We start from the raw sequence: 9,548 nt of genomic DNA on the forward strand, positions 1-9,548 counted from the left end.
ACTTATTTCGCAAGTATGGAGAACAGCGATAGATGGACGGACGCTGAAGTGCAGGCACTTGTAGCAAATGTAGCACTGCCAGTTGTCGTTGGAGATTCTTAGTCCTCCTTTCAATCGCTTTATGTATACGTCGACTTTCCATGTTTATTATTGTGAAACCCGCGAGACACAACAAAAACACAGCTCCAATCACAGCGTCCTCCATCCTCCTGTTGTTAATGTTGTTCTTCTTTGTTTCTGTTGTTGAACGCCGCGCACAAATGACGATGGTGTCGACCGGCTTACGTCACTTCCTTAGTACACACTCTCGGTGCGAATGTAACCCTTTAAATGGTACTGGGAAATAGTTCGCGCAAAATCGTCCCAGTACTTTAGTACCGTACATTTAGTTCTGGAACTAAATTGTTGGCCCATATCCGGGATGTAGTGCCGAAATTTGCACCCTGCTAGATTATGCACCCCCTAGTATTGGTAGGTTTAGGTGTGGGGTAGGGGTTAGGATTAGGGGTGGGGTTGGGATTAGGCAAACAGGTAGCGACTTCAATGAGGGGGTGCATAATCTGGCAGGGGTGCAGATTTCGCCACAACACCGGCCCACATCTGGCCCGTGTGAAATCCACGCGGGCCAGATGTGGGCCGGATCTGGGTTGAAACTGGCTGCTTTCTGGGATATCGCTGAATTAAAGTAGTAACAGTAGCAATTTTCAATTTACTAAACTCTGTTAAATATGGATATTATAATAAATTAAAGATGCAATAAATTAGAACAAAAAACACTGTAAATCGGGGTACAAAAAATCGCTCGTAGCGTAAAAATAAGTTAAACGGGGCGGGGCAAGAGCATCTTATATTTATATAGTCTTTATTTAGCTACATTTAGATTTAGTATTCAATGCATACAAAACTATATTTCAACCTTCAACCCTAAATAATTTGCTACGTGTACTGCGTTAGGCTAACCGAGACTTGTCATTTGCACTTATATTGTTGCTCTTTTGTTAGTTTTGACTGCTTTTTTGTCCTCATTAGTAAGTCGCTTTGGATAAAAGCGTCAGCTAAATGACTAAATCTAAATGCAAATAAACCCTTTCCATATGTTATTATTCTTTTTATAGTTTTAAATCTAATCTAATTCACTCACGTGATGTAAAAACGTCCTTTTTATTCTCAGAACAGCATATTGTACAGACAACGGGCTGCAAAAAACAAACAAAAAAAAAAGGTCCACGATTACATAAACATAAAATTCAACCTCGTTTAACTGACATCTGCTTTATTTACTATTTACTAACTGATTCGTTATGTTCTGAATCACAATGGTTTTGGTTGTATTAGCACGCTAGCTAACAGTCAACACAACCCGGATGAACTTAGCTTTACTCCATCTGCTTTGAATCTACAGCATGGCACCACAGTATACATACATATATCTCGATATTCACACTGACACGCCAAAGGAGAAAACGACCGCGATCAAAGAGAGCAGTAAACTATCATGCAACGACGTGACTGAACCTCAATCAGCAAACAGAAAGATGAACAATCACAACTGCATCAGCGACTTACCATTACATTAGACGGTGTTCTGTAGTCCAGGAAGATAATAAACCCCGATGGCGTTACATTAGAGTGAAACTTGGTGCTTCAGACTGCTTCGTGCGACCTCATACCGTCTGGCAGGCCAGAATATCAACAGTGATCCTAACACACACACACACACACACACACACACACACACACACACACACCGCTCTCTAGCGCACAGAGGCAGAATCAACTCAAACTGACTGACTAAACGCAAACTTATTGTTGAATATGAGAAGGGCGCATATTTGTCTTATGTAAGACGTTTGAATACATTTTTGTGCCATTTAATTTCGAGGATGTATTGTGTAATCTTCACAAACAGCTGTGAGTGGTCCAGTCTGAGTGTCAGGTAAACCGTTGCTGGGTAATTGTTTACTATAATTATTACACCGAGAACAGTGTAACAGCCTGAAATTACACACTGTGTCGTTAAAATATGAGAATTACTATTTAAACATGTACTACCTCAGCTGCTAAGCTAAATGCTAAATCCTGTTCTATTTCTTATTCTAGCTCTCTGTTGACCAAACGACACACAGCGCCCTTTAGCGTCCACATGTAGAATCAGCTTATCTGAAATCATGCTAGCAGGTCGTTTCCTCACAAACCCAGCTAACAGGGAACGTTCTCAGAATTTTGGCATTCTGACATTTGAGCAAGGTTGTCTTTCCAGTGACGTTAACAGAAAGTTCGTGCAAAGTTATCCGGTCTTTAACATTCTCAAAACTTTAGTACAATAACAGTGTTTATGGGACGTTTTTTTGTTCTGAAACATTACATTTCCCTATTGAAAAAAACAGCATATGCTGGTTAGGTATGTTTTGACACTGGGATGCTGGTTTATGCTGGTCATGTGCTGGCAAAGGACCAGCTTAAACCAGCAAAGGACCATCTTAAACCAGCAAAAGACCAGCATAAACCAGCAATGGACCACTTTAAACCAGCAAAGGACCATCATAAACCAGCAAAGGACCAGCTTAAACCAGCAAAAGGACCAGCTTAAACCAGCAAAGGACCCATTTAAACCAGCAAAGGACCAGCATAAACCAGTAAAGTACCAGCTTAAACCAGCAAAGGACCAGTTTAAACCAGCAAAGGACCAGCATAAACCAGCAAAGGACCAGCTTAAACCAGCAAAGGACCAGCATAAACCAGTAAAGTACCAGCTTAAACCAGCAAAGGACCAGCTTAAACCAGCAAAGGACCCATTTAAACCAGCAAAGGACCAGCATAAACCAGTAAAGTCCCAGCTTAAACCAGCAAAGGACCAGTTTAAACCAGCAAAGGACCAGCATAAACCAGTAAAGTCCCAGCTTAAACCAGCAAAGGACCAGTTTAAACCAGCAAAGGACCAGCATAAACCAGTAAAGTCCCAGCTTAAACCAGCAAAGGACCAGTTTAAACCAGCAAAGGACCAGCATAAACCAGTAAAGTCCCAGCTTAAACCAGCAAAGGACCAGTTTAAACCAGCAAAGGACCAGCATAAACCAGTAAAGTCCCAGCTTAAACCAGCAAAGGACCAGTTTAAACCAGCAAAGGACCAGCATAAACCAGTAAAGTCCCAGCTTAAACCAGCAAAGGACCAGTTTAAACCAGCAAAGGACCAGCATAAACCAGTAAAGTCCCAGCTTAAACCAGCAAAGGACCAGTTTAAACCAGCAAAGGACCAGCATAAACCAGTAAAGTCCCAGCTTAAACCAGCAAAGGACCAGTTTAAACCAGCAAAGGACCAGCATAAACCAGTAAAGTCCCAGCTTAAACCAGCAAAGGACCAGTTTAAACCAGCAAAGGACCAGCATAAACCAGTAAAGTACCAGCTTAAACCAGCAAAGGACCAGCTTAAACCAGCATCCCAGCGTCAAAACATACCTAACCAGCATATGCTGTTTTTTTCAACAGGGTTCAGTTAGACGTACATTTGTCTAACGATTTTAAATGTTACTAATTAGTTTCAGATGGTTCAGAGAACATTCAAAAACAGGAATTCCATAATGTTTGCAAAATGACAAATTTGAACATTACCTGTAACATTCATATCAACAAGAAAAAAGCATTTGAATTAAACTGGATGCTGGAACGTTAGCAGCATTTTATAACTTATCAGAACATATTTTTGTTATCTGGAAATAAGCAGGCATATGTATTGTTGTTCGGTGAATTTCCGTGGGCGAAATCCAGTCAATTCAGTGAAAAATTCATCTCTTCTGAATCAGGAGACGCACAGATCAAGCACCAGCAAAAACAGTTCAAAACATGGGATGGACTTTTTCACTGGAGGAAGCGACAGTTTGAAGTTAAAAGACATCTTAATGATGGATTTGTTTCTTACACACGTGCTGCTTTTCTCTTCACAATACATTAATTTATACTTTTCAGTCACGTGACCGGCTCAAAGCCCTGGAGGGCAAAACATCCATAGAACTGCAGCACAAGCCTGTCAGTTTTCCATCTGATTCCAAGCCGCAAAAATTTAGATCACCTCACAAAAGAATAAAACAAAGATATGTGAACAAAACTGCAAGTTTTAGCCATTTGCAATCCATAGCACCTGCCGCAATAGTTCAATCACTATCGAGACAAAACGTCGTGAAAAACACTTAAAGAGCCTTAATGTATTTAAAACAGTAATATTAAAAGAACAAATTCATTACACACCTTATTGATTATGGCTACTTTAGCCTATATAGGCAAGCAGATGAAACCGGAATATGAATGTAATGTGCTAATGGTTCCGTGTATTTTTTTCAATAATGGTTTTCTATGGGAAACCATTTAATGTGAAACTTTGCATGTTGCATTTATATTCTGGGTTCATCTGCTTGCTTGTACAAAGAACGCATCATCAGTAAGTGTCACGAATCCAGTCTATGAACTTCCGTTCACTCACCACCAGAGGTCACCCGCTCACTACATGGACTCTCACACTACACAGACTGTTACACTATGCCCTGGACTACATTTCCCATCATCCATTGCACTGATTGCGCACAGCTGTAACCAGTCACACGTGCACCTGAAAGCCATTACACACACTATATAACACCTACCCAGATCCTGCTCTAGTCGCCGAGTATTGTTCTGTGTTTAGCACTCCCCAAGTGTTAGCTGCTTTACCGAGCCATTCCGTGTTTCTGTTTAGTCTCTAGTTTTGTTTAGCGTTTATCTCTCCTCTAGCGATAGCTACATTACTGAGCCATTCCTTTTCCCATTTTTAGTTTTAGTCTGGTCTAGTCTTTCTGTGTTGCCTTGTTGTCTTTTTCCTCCTTTACCTTCTGCCTGTGTTTACTGGATTACCCCTCTTGTCAAGCCCTCTGGATACTGTTCGCTGATCTTAGACCCACGCTAGCCCAAGGAATATTCTGTGTCTTGCCTGTGCCATACCTGTTTGCTGTTGATCGACCCTGCCTGTGTTTGACCACTTCTCTTGTGAAATAAAGCTTGCACATGGATCCGCATGCCTCTCGTCTCGTCAGCCCCGTTACAGTATACTCGGCCACACAAGGATCCAGCAGCTGTTCAAGTGAACATTGGCCAGGTATGGACACTGCAAGAATATTATTAGCCCTTAAACAAGGCCTGCGATCGCTGGAGAACTATATTAGAGAATTTTTAGCAATCGCGCACTGTTCAGATTTACCGGACTGTCTTTTGATAGAGTTTTTTTTGTGATGGCATTAATCAACCTCTTAGGTCTAAGCTTAGATGCAAGGGTCCACATTCGTCACTCGCTCAGTTTATGGATTATGCTTTGTTGGCTCTTTGTTTACTGTGGGTGTCGCGGAGGAAGAACGCGACACAGTGTCTGTGACTGAAATGGCGGCTGTACCAGAGTATGCTCACAAGATGGTGGCGACAGCAGAGCCTGATCACAAAATGGCGGACATGACAGCACCCTGTCATGTCACAACTTCCATTCCTGAGTCAAATCAAGTCACAATTGATCGTCATGAGGCAAGTCAAGTCACAGCTGATCGTCATGAGCCAAGTCAAGTCACAGCTGATCGTCATGAGCCAAGTCAAGTCACAGCTGATCGTCATGAGTCAAGTCACAGTTGATCGTCATGAGTCAAGTCACAGTTGATCGCCATGAGTCACGTCACGTCACAGCTTCCATTCCTGAGTCAAGTCAAGTCTCAGCTGATCTACCAGAGCCTCGTCACGTCTCAGCTGTTCATCCAGAGCCTCGTCACGTCTCAGCTGTTCGTCCAGAGTCACGTCACGTCACAGCTGATCTTCTAGAGTCTCTCCACGTCTCCGCTATTCATCCAGAGTCTTGTCATATCTCAGCAGTTCGTCCAGAGTCACATCACGTCACAGCTGATCTCCCAGAATCTCATCACATATTAGCTGTTCGTCCAGAGTCACGTCACACCTCAGCTGTTCGTCCAGAGTCACGTCACGCCTCAGCTATTCATTCAGAGTCAAGTTGCATCACAGCTGATCATCCAGAGTCATGTCACGTCCTGTCTATTACACCCAGATTATCAAGGTCAGCCCTTCGGTATCCCAGTCTGGTATCCAGTGTGAGGGATGCACCGCTGGTGTCTGCACGCGCAGCTGGTATCCCCAAACCCACTCACTCTAACCCTTCTGTTCCTGAACTAATTCCTCTGTCTAAAGTACTTCCCATGATGGGGATCGCTTTATGTTGCGTTGGGGCTGCGTACACCACCACAGATCTGCCCGAGGTGGCGAGGTCCACTGTGATGTCTCCAGAGGAGGCGGCTGACGCTGCAGAATCTCTTGGGGTAGTGACGCTTGCTGCGGTGTTCTCCGAGGCGATGGCACTCGCTGCAGCTTCTCCAGAGGTGGTGGCTCAGGCAGCAGAACCTTCCGAAGCGGCGGTGCTCGCTTCAGCTCTTTGTACGGTGGTGGCGCCCAGCAATGCACTTTCAGCCTGTCATGTCGCGGTCAAAGGAACCGTTGATGAACGCTGTACCTGTCCAGCTAAGGAGAATGTTAATGAACTCTACCTGTTTCCTGATGTTACTACTGCAGAACCTCCAGAGGTGTCAGTGGTATCCATCTATGAACTCTCGTCCTGTCACAGCTATGGAGGCCGTCTGTGAACTCTTTGCCTGTCCTGTCACGGCTATGGAGGCCATCTGCGAATCCTCGTCCTGTCCTGTCACGGCTATGGAGGCCGTCTGTGAACTCTTTGCCTGTCCTGTCACGGTTATGGAGGCTGTCTGCGAATCCTCATCCTGGCCTGTCACGGCTATGGAGGCCGTTTGTGAACTCTCTGCTTGTCCTGTCAAGGCTACGGAGGTCATTTTATGAACTTTTATCTTATTCCGAACTGGCTGAGGAGGCTATCTCTGAACCCTTGCCCTGTTCTGAACCAGCCATGGTGGCTGATTGTGAATTGCCTCTCCGTCTCGTCTCAACTAATGTCTCTGATTTTGAACTGTCTGTCTTCCCAGGTTCTGTCAATGTACTGTCTGTCTGTCCAGTTACAGTCAAGGGACCTGATTATGAACAGTCTGTTTATCCTGCTTCAATCACTGAACTGTCTTCCATTCCAGTGTCAGTCTATGCATCCAATTGTGAACTGTCTGTTGGTTTAAACTCTGCAGTTAAATCTGATTCTGAAATGTCTATCTGTCCATTCTCAATTAATGAACCTGAGGGTGAATTATCGACCTGTCCAGTTTTAGTCAAAGAGCATGATTTTGAACTGTCTTCCTGTCCCATTCCAGTCAATGAATCCGATGTTGAACTGTCTGTTAGTCCAGTTTCAGTTAATGAGCTTGATTATGAATTGTCTGCCTGCTCAGTTGAACTTCTTGTGGTCCCTGCCCCGGTCCTTGAGACTGTATATGCTCTCTCTGTTTTTTGTGTCTCAGTTTTTCCTAGGCTCCAATCTCTGCTGTGGGTTCCTGATCAGCCTGTTCTGTCATGGTGCTCTTCTGTTCCGCCCTGGTGGGCTCCTGCTCTGTATGCTCCGCCGTGGAGGTCTTCTGTCCTGTCTGCTCTGCACTGGTGGGCTCCAACTCCGTCTGCTCCGCCGTGGAGGTCTTCTGCCCTGTCTGCTCCGAACTGGTGGGCTCCTGCTCCGTCTGCTCTGCCGTGGGGGTCTTCTGTCCTGCTCTGGTGGTCTTCTGCTCCGCCGTGGAGATCCTTAGACCCGTCTGCTCTGCTGTGGTGGTTTTCAGCTCCACCCCTTATGCCGGCTCCATCATGGTCCCCTGGTTTGCCGGTCCTGCCTCAGGGTCTTACATCTTTACATGGACCTGGCCCTCCGTCCCTCCCCTTGTTCCACCTCCACTCCACCGCCCTCCTGGATTGTGTAATGTTTAGAGAGTCTGGAAGCCGCTCCTTGGGGGGGGCTCTGTCACGAATCCGGTCTATGAACTTCCGTTCACTCACCACCAGAGGTCACCCGCTCACTACATGGACTCTCACACTACACAGACTGTTACACTATGCCCTGGACTACATTTCCCATCATCCATTGCACTGATTGCACACAGCTGTAACCATTTACACGTGCACCTGAAAGCCATTACACACACTATATAACACCTACCCAGATCCTGCTCTAGTCGCCGAGTATTGTTCTGCGTTTAGCACTCCCCAAGTGTTAGCTGCTTTACCGAGCCATTCCGTGTTTCTGTTTAGTCTCTAGTTTTGTTTAGCGTTTATCTCTCCTCTAGCTACATTACTGAGCCATTCCTTTTCCCATTTTTAGTTTTAGTCTGGTCTAGTCTTTCTGTGTTGCCTTGTTGTCTGTTTCCTGATCTTCTGCCTGTGTTTACTGGATTACCCCTCTTGTCAAGCCCTCTGGATACTGTTCGCTGATCTTAGACCCACGCTAGCCCAAGGAATATTCTGTGTCTTGCCTGTGCCATACCTGTTTGCTGTTGATCGACCCTGCCTGTGTTTGACCACTTCTCTTGTGAAATAAAGCTTGCACATGGATCCGCATACCTCTCGTTTCGTCAGCCCCGTTACAGTAAGTTGTTTCTTAAGATAATATAATTTAACTTACCGGGCCTATCACTTGACACAAACATCCATCCCTTCTTAAAAGTCTGTGTTAAAAGAGAGCTTTCTGTTGCACCATTTAATTAAGCCGACTGCTGTAGCCTATATCCAGCTTAGGCTGTTTTCCCTAAATTAGTATATATAGCCTACTGTTTGAATGACAGCTTGGTAAATCTGTTGGTGATCAAATATTCAATATCGCTACTCATCATAAGTACTTGGTACATTATCAGCGTAGCGGGAGACGTTCAAACTAATATCACGTAATTTACGTCTATGATGATTGGTTGATATCAGAAGGAGGCTAGCCTCCTTTACGAGGTTTCTTTTCTCAACACTCCTCAGCGCTGAAAGTGAACACTCGATGCTGATTGGCTAATTTTTTTTCACCAACGGAGGCACTAGAGCTCAGCTCTCCCCTGGCCTCCCCCTCCCCTTCTCTGTCATTAGCGGTTGTAATGACATCAGCAGATTCGGCACATTCGCTATAGAAAAGCGGCACTTTCACATTATGGTATTACAGCTGTGAAATTACAAACAAAAAATACACATTCTGAGACATGAATTGTGAATATTATTAACATTAAATCGTCCTCCCATTTTCACCTCAAAATTATGGGGAAGCTGTGCCTCCCCTGACGAGCCACCACTGAGTGAGTCGAGCCGACTGACGAGAAGAGTGAGGCGAGGTGAGACAGACAAGACGATCGCGGATGATTTAGTTTTGAAACGAAATCATCCGCGTGTTTGGCAGTATTTTGGATTTTGAAAAGCCTGTTGACTTTGTGTAATGTTTAGAGAGTCTGGAAGCCGCTCCTTGGGGGGGGCTCTGTCACGAATCCGGGCTATGAACTTCCGTTCACTCACCACCAGAGGGCACCCGCTCACTACATGGACTCTCACACTACACAGACTGTTACACTATGCCCTGGACTACATTTCCCATCATCCATTGCACTGATTGCACACAGCTG

The 9,548-nt window shown here is 44.8% G+C and overlaps 1 protein-coding gene across 1 annotated transcript in view; it reads right to left on the minus strand.

The window, feature by feature from the left end:
• Positions 1–1,733, minus strand: part of LOC107568264 (E3 ubiquitin-protein ligase RNF13-like) — a 35,891-nt gene extending 34,158 nt beyond the window's left edge. Inside the window, exon 1 of the mRNA XM_016254199.1 lies at positions 1,567–1,733. The gene's annotated coding sequence lies outside the window, so the exon portion shown is untranslated. The remainder of the gene's footprint in view (positions 1–1,566) is intronic.
• Between the last annotated feature and the right edge of the window lie 7,815 nt (positions 1,734–9,548).

The sequence above is a fragment of the Sinocyclocheilus grahami genome, unplaced genomic scaffold (genome assembly GCF_001515645.1).
Source record: "Sinocyclocheilus grahami isolate Dianchi unplaced genomic scaffold, SAMN03320097.WGS_v1.1 scaffold1229.1, whole genome shotgun sequence".
Taxonomy (NCBI): Eukaryota; Metazoa; Chordata; class Actinopteri; order Cypriniformes; family Cyprinidae; genus Sinocyclocheilus; species Sinocyclocheilus grahami.